This window comes from Magnolia sinica, chromosome 2, assembly GCF_029962835.1.
Source record: "Magnolia sinica isolate HGM2019 chromosome 2, MsV1, whole genome shotgun sequence".
NCBI lineage: Eukaryota > Viridiplantae > Streptophyta > Magnoliopsida > Magnoliales > Magnoliaceae > Magnolia > Magnolia sinica.
Window position 1 is genome coordinate 18,614,638 of NC_080574.1, and position 13,461 is coordinate 18,628,098.

At 39.3% G+C, this 13,461-nt stretch overlaps 1 long non-coding RNA gene and 1 other non-coding gene across 2 annotated transcripts; both read right to left on the reverse strand.

Moving 5' to 3' along the window:
• Positions 1-10,400: 10,400 nt before the first annotated feature.
• Positions 10,401-11,763, reverse strand: LOC131236506 (uncharacterized). Its single transcript, XR_009166763.1, has 2 exons — positions 11,529-11,763; positions 10,401-10,960 (listed from the first exon to the last, which is right to left on the reverse strand). It is a non-coding gene; the product is annotated as an uncharacterized LOC131236506 (long non-coding RNA).
• LOC131238440 (small nucleolar RNA Z221/R21b) lies at positions 11,368-11,452 on the reverse strand. The gene has a single exon (XR_009167850.1). It is a non-coding gene; the product is annotated as a small nucleolar RNA Z221/R21b (small nucleolar RNA).
• Positions 11,764-13,461: the final 1,698 nt, after the last annotated feature.

Consider the following 13,461-nt stretch of genomic DNA (forward strand, 5'->3'; position numbering starts at 1 on the left):
CATTTCAGTGCATGAGCCCAAAAATGAGGTAGATCCAAAACTCAGGGTAAACCTTACTCGGGGATGAACGTGTGATGAGTTTGATCATCGTCTTCCTCCTCACGGAGATTTTCCGAATCAACGATGAAAAAGTAAGAAAATAGAAATAATATTCATGAAAATTCTTAAATTAATTGATTAAATAAATGAGCATACAACCCTTTAAATGCAGATGCTAAATTAGGAAAAAGTTTAAGAATTAAAGTATAACTAAAACTCTCTAAAATTCGTAACTTACTATAAAAAAGTAAATTTTTTTATTTATGGCTTAACCACATTATTCTCCTAATATTTTAAAACACTTTTCATGTTGGTCGCAACTACGTACAATCGGATAAAGAATTATAATTAAACTAAAACTTACTATTTATAGTAAAAACAAAATTAAACATGGAATTCGGCCGTCAATATGATAGAATCTCGCAAATTTGGCTCACCCGGCATAGCTAGGTTAGTTGGCTAAAGTAGCTCTTCCTACCCCAAAATCATATTTGGTACGAAGAGTAACTCATTCCGGTTTAGAAATAGGCCTATTTTAAGATTTTGACGGTCTTGATGACTTCTACCTCTAATCGGGCCTTCTTTGATCCATCTTGGACATGAAAGTATCTGTAACCTGCTCTACATCAAAACTACACCGTATAAAACATTAGGGATAATGAGGCTCACCATTGAAATCGTTCGTTGGGCCCACCATGATGGTTTTTTGAGATCAAACCTGTTCATAAGTTAACACCGATGTGAATGAAGAAAAACACAAATATCAGCTTGATCTGCTGTGGCCCTTAACAAGTTTTTAATGGTAGGCATTCAATCCCCAATGTTTTCTATGGTGGGTCTACTTGAGATTTAGATCTGCCTTATTCTTTGACTCATGCCTTTATCAAAATGAACAGACGGTATACATACAACACAACACATATATCATAGTGGAGACCACAGAACTTGGTGACATCACTTAGCGAGCTTCGCTATCAGTGGCTAATCCCCGTCCCCTAACAAGTTGCTGTATTCTAGATTACCAATACATTACCCAAGTCGTCTAGCGGAGCGCACCAAAACCACTCTTTGAAGACTGAGTGCGACCCTGATCGTGGAGCCACCTCTATGTATCCGTTGTATATCCACGCTGTCACTCCATTTTGCGAGCTTATTTTAGTACAGGGTCCAAATTGCAGTGGATACAAATCTCAGGTGAACCACGCCACATGAAAGAGTGTTGATTGAACGCCATCATTAAAAACTTGGTAGAGTCATTCAAAACTTGTGTGGCCCATGAAAAGCTTTTAACGCAATCACATCTGTTTAATGTGGTGTGGTCCAGTTAATAGTTAGATGGGCTTCATTTTTTGGCCATGCCCAAAAATAATCTAGCAAAATGGATGAACGATGTGAATATACAACACATACATTGAGGTGAGCCCCACAGTCAGGGTCGCACCTGCCTTGCCAGATCCAAGTTGGTCCTGTCCCATTATAAATGGATCAAGGCCTCATAATCAAGGTCATCTAGAGATTTGACAATTCAATTTGTGGCTGGCAAATGGATTGGCTAAAACCAAATTAGTAATTGAACAATATCAACGGGGCTAATTCAGATGGATTAAAATCATCCAATCAGCATCATCTTTGAGTTATTTCTCCACCTGGAGTCCATAAATTTAAATGGGCAGGCTTGCAATACATGTGTGTGAGGACCAATTACCACCATTTTAAAAGTGGTAATCATACTGGAATACAAATCCTTTATTTGGCGGGCCCCACACAGGATAGACTTAAAAATGCTGATAAACAATCCCAACCATCCAATTGGTGGTCATCAGATTGATGATTAGAAATAAAGTATGGAGGCGTTCATTCGACAGGCATGAACGTATGGTCCATATCATCGGTGTGCTTGTCTCACTAACGAAGGGTTATGATTATTCCATCAAGAAGAATAGTTCTCATATATATATATATATATATATATATATATATATATATATCCACTTATTAGATGGGCCAACGTGTATGTTGAGATAGATCATCAACCATCTTTGATTTTGTTGATGTGGTCTGCTTAATGCGTGGATCATCTTGATATTTTTGTGACGGATGATCTTCATGGTGGGCCAGCATAATGCGGATTAGATGTCTTAGGGAAAAAAATACCTAGTTGGCTGGAAATAAGAGGCTGCATGTAGCCAGCCAACATTAAAGAATTACCTAAAAAGCACAATATCTTAGAAGTCACACAAATCATACTATGATAATTGATAGGCTTTAGGCACAAACTTTATAGGGTGCCCCATCTGAGTGTTGAATCAACATCTTTTTTGGGATCCAGCCCAAACGAAGGGATGAAGTACATAATAGATGAACAGATCTTTAGTGAAAATTCAGTCTTTACCCTTTGAAACATGTAGCTCGATCAGGCCCCCACATGGAGAAATTTGATCGATCAAGCCTCGTGTGACATGTTTTGACCAGACCACTTTCATACATGCTTCGAAATTGGCCCATCTATGGTGGCATATGGACTGCCAGGCCTCATTAAACTCAGGTGTTTCACCAGCCTTGTTGAATCTTTCAATGATGCCAAGGACACACTGAGTTTAGTGTGGTCATGACATGGTGTTACGGCCAATCGATTACGGCCAGATCAAATGATCCGCAGCAGTGTCATATGTAGTCTAGATGAACGAGGAGTTAGAGATGTACCCATATAGGAGTATTAAATACTATAATTCTTCAAAAGTAATTCTCTACAATAAGTCTCATCAAAACAAGTCTCTACATAGGCATTAAATACTAGAGTCCTGTTATGCATGCTAGAATGTGGGCAGATCGCGCTCATGTATACCTTTTTGGAGGTTTTTTGTTAGTATAAAGAAGGTGTTATATTTGACTAGAGTCGCCACTAGCCAATTACTCGGTTCCCACGATCGGCTAGACCATTTAGAAACGTTAGGAGTGAGAAACTAAAGGATCTTAACCTTAAATTGACTCTTTGATCTGCGATTGAAAATTTCGGGTAAGGGACCACGGTTACAGAGAGGAAAGGTGTTAGGCACTCACTATGCCGGTACAAATGTACGATCTCTACTTCACAGGATTAAACTAACTATTAAGGACCAGGATTGATTTATGTACACTAGTAATGCAAAGTATATGTGATGCCATGTTAAATGTAGTGCCTGTGACAAGCTATAGCCGAGGTTAGATAAATCCACATTGACTCTCCCACTTGCCAAAATAATAACCAACCAGTCCAAATTTCTGATGGACAGGGTCTGACTATCTTAACAAGCCACAAAGCATACATTTGAATGGATTAGGTGTTGAGTGTTATGTAAGCTATGCTACGTATACGAAGTTATATAGTGGTGTATGTGCAATGCAGTATTGAATACAACGCCTATGACAAGTAGCGTACGTTGGATAAATCTAAATTGACTCTCCCACTTGCCAAAACGATGACCAATCGACCAGAGTTTCTGATAGACAGGATCCGAATATGTCAGCAAGCCGTAGAGCAACACTCAAGTCGATTAGGTGCACTATGTTACGCGATGCGATGCCGATGGATTAGTAAGGGGGTTGATAAGGGAATGGATGTCGCACAATATTGATTTTAGGATAGATGAAGCTAATTGAAAGCCGGACGATGGGATGGACGGTAGTGTCATAAGGATTGGATAGAGCGGTATGGATTAGAGTTCGTCTTTTCCGGGCATCGAAGTGGCAAGATCGAACAGTGGTGTTTTCCTTGGAAGTATGCACTGGATGTTTTATCAAAAAAGCTGGGTTGCTCATAAGGCTAAAGATTTAGTTGGGCTAGGCTGACCTAGGATGGACTTTTTCTCCTCTTGCTCTCACTCCTTGGTGGAGGGATGGAGATAGGATAGAGGTTTAATGGGTGATAGGAAGGCTACATGATGTTCCTGGTTTCCTGCAAGTTGTGGGAAATCGGGGGTTGAAAGGGGGATGAAAGCTGGGATTCAAGATTGCCACGCGGCATAATCTAGCTGGTTGGATTGTTTGGTAAAATGATAATTTTGACTAAAAAAAGAGGTACCAAAGCCATTCTACCTCTCCACACAATTGCACCCTGAACCATGAGAAACCACACATGCATTGCACCTACCCTACCAAGGAAAGGGAGTTGCCATATGGCAGGCGTCAACTAGGGCACCGCCCATGCCCTAGCAACTCCCCTGCTTTGGCAAGTGTGTACGAGATTGGGCTTCTTTGGGGTCAGTTTATTATTGCTCTAGTTTTTATGGGCATTTGGTTTTGGGCTTGGTCTTAGGTTGACTCTAGGTTGGTTTTAAGCTTGCGTTGATAGGTGGTTGACTTGGTGAGTTGATTAGGTTGACTGGGTTCTAAGGTTTTTAGGCTTCAAGGCTTAGGGTTTAGGGTTAGGTTTGGTTTTAAGGTAAGGATTTAGGTTTAGGGTTTGGTGGAGTTTACTCGATCCAACTTAATCAGCTTGTCCGCCTAGGGTGAGGTGTCTACACCTATTAAAAAGCAAAACTGTAAAAAGAAAGAGTCCGGTCATGTCAAGACTTTAACAAAGCTTCCTACCGATATTGCTCAACCTGAATGGCAAAAGGTGTTGCATACATAGCATGATATAATTGGCTACGCTTATGCAGAGAATAAAGGAGATTTCAATAACTGATTATCTGAATCTCTCACGATGGGAAAACTTACGCATGGCTATTGCATTTCCAAGCCTTTATAAGCAGCACTTGACAAAGAGTTCTATGCAACCAACAAATCCAACATGCAATCTATCTCCCAGTGCAACGCTGTCTATCTTAGTTTAGCCCTAGGTAATTTGGAGTTTAGTATAACTTAGATATGTTACTGTCCACCGCCATCGTTGCAGTACACCCTAAGATTATATTAAATATCCACAACCTCCATCATCAGATCCTCGATCAACCGAGACCATACTTGAAAAATCACATCAGTCACATCCTGATGGCCATTTACCTCAATTGTTTGTTCATATGGACAGTTCTAGGTAATTAAATTATTTTTTATTTTCTCTACTTATTTTAGTTTACTATCACTGATTGTACTTATCTTAATTCCAAATCAATAAAAATTAACTATCAGTCTTTATTTTTAATTCTATTCATCCATTATTGCATTACTGAGAAACCAGGGGACGGCAATTACCGTTGAAAGAAAAGTCTTTAATTCGAGACAAAAGGATCACATTGAATGACTAACCTTCCCTTTTCAAATCACTTGATTGTTGCACATTGGTAGTTGGACAATCCGATCAACCTCCATAGGTCTAATCTTACAGCTAATTTAAAGCCCAAGTCGCAAGCGACCAATCAAACTCAAGTCGAGTACGACTCTGGCACGCCTGACACTATCCTAATAGCATCCATTTGACCGAATACAAATCGTTGTTCACATATGTGGTCTCTTAACACGTGTGGTCTCATGTCGGATTGAAAATCAACACTATTTTCTGGCATGCCCGGTGGGATTCAGACCTATTAGGTTTCCATAAACATTTATTTTATCTGCCAATCGACCAACACTATTTTTCGGCATGCCTAGTGGGACGATGATGTGCTATTCTTGGCATTTCCAGGTAAAGCAATATGGTTGGTAGAGCAAAGACAAGGGCTAGTACTCTCCCTAAGGTTGTGGAAGACAAGGAACAGCAAGTCGAACTTGTCAACGTGGACAAAGGATCCTCTTCTCAACCGAGTGTCACTTTGGGTGGCGTCGCACACCACCTTCGCGATATGCAAGGAGACTTACGATAGATCACAGAAGATAACAGGGTCAATGCAGAGAAAAACATTAGGTTATGTGGAACCTTTTTCGAAAGGTTTCTACTACTGGCGAACCGTCAGTTTACCGATAATTCACCAAAGAACTTAGAAGTAGGGAAATCATTTGATCTTCCAACAAGAGTAGACCGACCAAAACCACAAGGCATGGTTGCAAGAAAGAATGGTTGAAATGCATCAAAACAACCAACAGGATGGAGACCCCTAAAATATTCACATTCTCGGGGGCAATTCCATGTATGCACCAATCACTCGAGGAGGCAATCGCCTATGCCACCAATGTTGCAAGCACCATTCGTAAATGTAGTGGTTTGAAGTCCACCACTCGCAACACAACTGCGATAGTTAGGTTGCAAAGATCTAATCAATTTAAAGCAAAAGATAACTTGTCAGACTCATGACCAAAGACTTACTGAACACTCGACAAATGTGAATATTGTCATGACCAATCCATGAAAAATATAATGGATGAAGACAACAAATAGTAGATTGACATCTAAAAATGGCTTCCAAAAAAAAAAAAAAACGAATAAAATGGATAAGTCGAGTCAAGAGACACTAAGAGACAAGGACGAAAATCAATCTCTTGTAAAGAAGATCCGCTAAAAGATATGTCGTCAGGGCATGTACTATGCAAATGATGTTGCTAAAAAAATCTATTTGACTAACCAATATAGTGCTCCAACCAATCCAAGCGATGAACCGCCACGGCTGCATCATCCACTTCAAAACACGAAGACAACCAGTCAAAAGACGTGTTGCCTTAGCATGTGCTATATGAATGATGCGATCATAAGATTTATGCGGTAGATTGACGCACCACTCCAAGCAAACCACGATGGACGACAAGAAAACCGCAACTATCAACAATAAAATTTTACAGCTGAAACGACCAAGCTAACGGCCGATTTGATTAAAATGGCCAAATCAATGATCAAAATGACCGACTTCATGGCCGATTTGATTGAACGAAGAACTGTTAAAAGTCATTTAACGTCACTTCGTATTTCACGATGCATTCTCCAAATGTAAAGAGATGTGGGGGGCATTGTTTACACTCGCTCAATCACAATCAGATTGAACAGTTCAGAATGTGCCATGTCACACAAGGTGTAAATGGATTTCAAGAGGAGTTAGAGACGTGCATATCTAGGAGCATTAAATACTAGAGAGTTCTATCAAAAGTAACTCTCTGCGAGTTTCATTAGAGGAAGTCTCTATATAGGCATTAAATATTAGAGTCTGCAAAAAAGCTTACACGACCGATCATACAAATATCTCATGATGCGGAAACTTATGCATGACCACTGCATTTCCAAGCCTATATAAGTAGCATTCACAAAAATTTCCAAGTGACTAACTAAATCAACTCACACAATATCTCTCGCAATGCAACATTGTCTATCTTATTTGTAGTATTAGGTCCTTCACTTCTATCGAGCCCTTACTAGAGCAAGTTCTGAGTTTAGCATAGCTTAGATCAATTAACACGACTTACATCATTGGATTCCCCATCAATCATCCCGTCCATATTTTCTCTACTTATTTTAGTTTATTGTCACTAATTGTACTTATATTAAATCCAAATTAATAAAAATCAAGTCTTTATTTTTAATTATATTCATTTTTTATTGCATTATCGATAAACTTGAGAACCACAATCGTTGAAAAGAAAAGTTCTTAGCTCAAGAATGAAATTGAAGGTAAATGAACTGAGAGTGAATAGCTTAGATGAGAAGAAATGAAATGCATTAAAATCCAAAATATTATCTTTGGGTGGGAGTAAATGAGAGCAATTTGAATGCATTTAAATTTTTAAATATATTCGCAAGAGCACATGTGATGTTTTAAATAATCATTAATATCCTAAATTAATGTACATATATGACATTTGAAAGACTAATTGTAATAAGCCCGTTGAAATATATACTTCGGCTAAAAATGAAGAAAATTCAAGCCTTAGGTGGGCCACAAACATCAGGTTAACAAACAAGCGACTTTTCAATGTTTTTTTAACCATCCATTCGGATGGCCAACGTTTGGACAACTTGAATCATTCTACTAGTATGATTTTAGTGATGTAGTTGATAACTTAAGTGGCTTGTTTCAGAGTATCATCAACTTGCCTCCATTGAAAGAGGATTTCATTAGCAACCTCATTTACTCCCACTTCATTTCATTTACCTTATAAATGATAATTTAAAAAAAAAAATTATTTACTTCTATTTGCCTCAATTTACTCACAATTCCTCCCATTTACTCTCTTTTAAATGGACTCGGCTTGGGTGATCCATGTGATTTAGGGCCCACAGGGGAGGTCTCGTGTTCGAGACTCCTCACCGGGGTGATTAATGCATGGGCATTTCACACCGGGCTCAAGTGAGGTAACCCGTGGGATGCAAGGACACACTCGGGGTGGCCAGACCATGTGATTTAGGGCCCACGAGCCCACAAGAGGGGTTCGGTCGAGGTCTTAACCCATGAGATATGAGGCCCGGGCTATAAGATAAAGGGATTGACTCACCATAATCTAACAATTGAAGCTTTTAGAGCAAGTAGTTAATTGTCTTGCATCAAATTGGTATCAAAGCGGGGCTTTTGATTGAAGCATATTGGTAGTTGGACAGTCACATAAACCTTTAAATATCTGATTCTATAACTGATTTGGCACCTAGGGTTCAAGCGTTCAATCAACTCAAATCAAAACAATTCAAACACGGTCAGCATTATTCTAATCACACACTCACTAGAGTACAATTCTAACAACGTCAGCACTATCCTAATCACACACGGATGATTGAAGGACTCTGAGGATCAGGCATGGTATGAAAACCCTTCACTTAAAATTGGGCCTCAATCATGTCAATTTTCTTGAGAATATCAAAATTGACCCATACAATTCAGGTCAAACATTTTTTACCAAAAATGGCCCCTTGATCCAAAGTTTTTAGCCATGACTAGTTATGAAGCTAGATCCGATGACTTGCTAGATCAACCCAAACCATTTGCAGTACTAGGGTCCTGTTTGGATGCCTATAAATTAGTAAAATGTAAGGTAAATCACTTAAGAGGCAAATCTTTCAGAAAATTGCTAGGGTTGAAAGTTGAATAGTTACTTCCTTTTAAGTGACTCTCTCTCCCACTCTACAATTGAGCGCCTCCCTATTTGTAGCCAGTGTGTGGGAGGAATATTCCACTTTTTTACTTGCACTGAAAGGGGGATTGAGCTGGATTTTGCGAGGTGTGACAATGGGCCCACCTTATGTATTGTATGGCATATTCCATCAATTTTGCTAACTCGTTTTAAGGCTTGGGCCAGAAAATAAAACACATCCAAATCTCAAATGGGCCACACTACATGAAATAGTGGTTCAACCTCATACACCATTAAAAACTTTGTAGGGCATCTTACTGCTTATTTGTCATCCAACATGTTGATAAGATCAAACACGCCTAAGATTATGTTAAAACATAAGCATTAGATTGAATCAAAGCTCACAACACTGTTTCCTGTGGTATGGCCTATTTGAAACTTAGATTTTTTATTTTTTATTTTTTTTTAATGAGCACATGCCCTGGCAAAATTGATGGAAACAGGCATCAAGTGGGACCCACAGTCCAGCCCATCAAGGTTGGCTATTCATATTTTTAAATATATATATTGAACTATTTGGTAAACAAGTTCATGTAGTTTTCTTGTTGGGCTCCACCTATATTAGGAATTAAATGATCCTTGAACAAGGATATGGGGTTTATATAATTGGGCCACTTATTTGAGGAATTACATGAGTTAGATTTATTGGACACATGGCACGTTTAAAAAATCATGTCACCCTTCTTAAATGTTGTTGTAAATGCACATATCATATGGACCTTTATTTTGAATTTCATGTTGTGTGTGTGTGTGTGTGTGTGTGTGTGTGTGTGTATACACACACAACATGAAATGAATTTTTGCAAGATGTGAAGAAGATAATACCATATACGTATCATTGGTTTCTATTCATTAATTTTGTGGAGTTCTGTTTTGTTAGAGGTTATTGATTTTCTCGAGATATACATGTGCGGAAAATGTGTTATGTATAAGATTTGATTGCTTTTCATTTAATGGGTTATAGCGTGTTTTATATTTTGATCATAAGAGATTAGACTTTCATTGCAGGTAAACCATAAAATAGCTTAAATGTTCATTTAAATAGGTTTCTCAGAATATTATATTCAATGCTAAACTTTTTAATAGGATTCTGAGAATTATTTTAAAACTTTGTTTGGACATAAGATAGGCGATTTAGATTTTATGTTTAACTAACTTCAAAGTTAGTCATAGATGAAAGGTTCCATGTATAGGACTAACTTTCAAGTTAGTTAAACAGAAAATCTAAATCACCTATCTTACATCCAAACAAAAGTATGATTTTCATCTTGCAATAGTTGCCCATCTTGATGAATGTGACTTATACACACTATTATTTATTTTACCAAAACATTTTAGGGCATCAGTCAAAAATAAACAGGTCAAAAACTCAAAGAGGGCCACACCACACGAAACAATGGTTCATGTAACATTGACTCTTAAAAGTTGTTTCATTTTGTGAGCCTACATTGATGTTTAATCATCATCTAACCCATTCACATTCACAAGGTCACAAAAACATGGATGAAGGGAAAAACAAAAATATCGGCTTGATCTAAAACTTCTGGGCCCTCAAGAAGTTTTCAACCATGGGCATTCAATTCCCAACGTTTCCTATGGTGAAATCCAACCTTCTTATTTTTAGGCTTATGACCTGAAATGAGCTGGCGGAGGGCATGATCAGGGTGGAAAAGTTAGATACATCATGGTGGGCCCAGCAGTTTTTACCTTCGGGTTTGGAGAGCCCGGTATACAACATTAAAAATCCCGTAAGATTGGAATATCGGATCTAGGAAAAATTGAGCCCTGTGGCTTGAACAGGGAAATCATCGTTGAGTAACACCCGCTCTGAGATGGACGACTAACAGTTTACATTCAGTGTCCGAACATGTAGCCATTCGGATCTCTAACCCTTTTCCATCAAATCTGAACCATTTCTGGCATTCTCAGGACATTATCCAGTGGTTAGGATCGCCTTTACCTACCAAGTCCATCCAGAAAAGGAAAAAAAAAAAAAAAACTATCAAAAGTTTAGGCAACTGCCCATTGAAGAAGACCATGTGGTGGACAACAAGAAAGCAGCAGCAATCAAGACCACCCCATCAAATAAATGTAAGAGATCTAACCATCAAAGAAAAACAGAGGGCCATCAGACACCAGTATTTATCCCCATAGAGCAAACATAGTTGCTGTACGGTCCGCATCATGGTTAGCCATTTTCAACAGAAAAAAGCTACATCATTTGGCTCTCTTTTATTTCATAAAATAACAGAGTAAAATGATACGAATAACAACCAAAAAATCCCTAAAAAATTACACAACCAAAACAGAAAGGGAATTAGAAATTCAAAAACCCTAACTCTCGGAACATGTGAGAGAGATGAAGAATGGCTCAGATAGAAATGGGTTATGTCGTATATCAGCACTGAAAACATCAGAGTGGTGCATGACTTTCATTTCCTCATCACAGGCACCCTTCACCCGCATTTCCTTTAACCGAAAAATCTACGCGCATTAATGAAAACGAGAGAGATGATGAAAACCCTAACCTCCTTAGGAAGCAGAGACGATGCAAACGCATTGCGGGGAGTTTTGTCTTTAAATAGAGGTTAAGAGGCAAAACAAAAACCCTAGAAGGACAAAGGCCATCGACGATAGAGAAAGACGCTTCTGACCTTAATTTCTTTTCTAAATCACGACTATACCCCTCTTCACGGCACGCTATCTAAAGAAGCCCAGTCAGTCCAGCGCATATATATATATATTCACGGCAATCTGAACCATTGATCCAGTCAGCCACCACATGGTCAGCTCGTTGCCTCCGGTGTGCCACAAACCACCAACTTCCGTGGTGTGTTGACGTCACCAAGTTCTTTGGCCCCGTGTTATATCCACACCGAAGATGAAGATCCAAAGCTCTAGTGAGATAATTAATGATGTCTACCATTGAAAACTTTTTCCCTTCATCCAGGTCTGTGTGACCATACGAACCGGTTTTGGATGGACCCTAGAAAGGTTTGAACAGTGGCCGTCGTTGTCCCCACTGCTTGCTTTCTGTAGTATGGTGCACATGAGTTTTGGATCTGCCTCATTTTTAGGCCCACGCCCTAAAATGATCTCGCAAAATGGATGGACTGTGTGGATATTACACAAACATCATGGTGGGCCCCACAGAACTTGGTGAATTAAACATATCACAGAGGTCAGTGGTGGGTGGCACACCACGCAATCCGATTCCATCGAGACAGTAGTTAATTAAATGGGCCCCACCCAGTCAGCTTTGATTGCCACTGCTCTAGGGCCCACCAGCTTGACTAGCTAACTGGGCCCACAAGATTGTGGCTCCCCTGAACCTCCTCTCCCATTCCACGATTACAACGTTCCCCTGTATGAGCCCCTACCAATTGCTGGGCCACTTTGCAAAAATGAAAAACACCCGTTGGACCATCAAAATTTCTATTCAGTCCGGGTTTCAAACATCCTCTCCACAATTTTTGGCCTTTTTTTTTACTGAACCACTACCATATTTTCTTCTGAACTAATCTTTCATAGGCTAGCGATGAGAAAGGTTGGGATCTTCTGCCATAAAGGACGATTCCCCCATCCACAGTGGAGATCATCAGATCAACGGTCTGGATGACCTAACTGTGCACAAGCAACGCCACTTGTCGGAAGTGGCTCATCGGGACATAAACCCAGCTGAAAAAGTCCAAGCGGCAAGAACCTATAAATTGTCAATTGGGAGATTGCGTGTAGATTAGAATTTTTTTGCTGTATCATATGATTTTGCTTTTTTACTAAATTGGACTCAATTTTTAGGTAATGGGTTCATGTGGCTATGGAGACTTGAGGCCGGATGGAACTCCAATTACATATCACAGCATGGTTCCATCATGGCATGAAGTATGAAGCCAAGGAGATGACATGGCAGAAACGGGGACCAGCTTCTAAGACCCTTGCTGCAGATGACAAATGGTAGTATCAACGTGATTTATCATTTGGGCCAACCTTCTACTTGCCCTAATGGAAATGGTGAATCGTTCAAAATACACAGATAGGGTGATCTTAACCATCTGATCAGTGGCCTTGAAAGTGAAAACAGATAAGAGAGAGATCCACATTCAATGCATGAATGTGAAGCATGATGGTTTCTGTTACATGAGCCATACATGATAAGACACCAAATGGCCAGACCCAATTGATATATCAATGTGCACGTCTACTGTGGAGAAATGGGCTCCAACCACATCACTCTCCAATTCTAGAATTGTGGTCCATCCTAAACTAAGAACAACCCGTCTAGACCTCATATTTGGCAAGTGTTTCATTGTAAAATAATAAATAGCAACCAACAATCACACCTACAAATTGATGATCCAACCATCGAATTAATGGGACCTACAAAAGCCAATTATATTCAGTTGACGAGCGGCCAAAAACTCTCAGAACGACTAAGAACCTAAAACTAAGAATTCAGGAGAG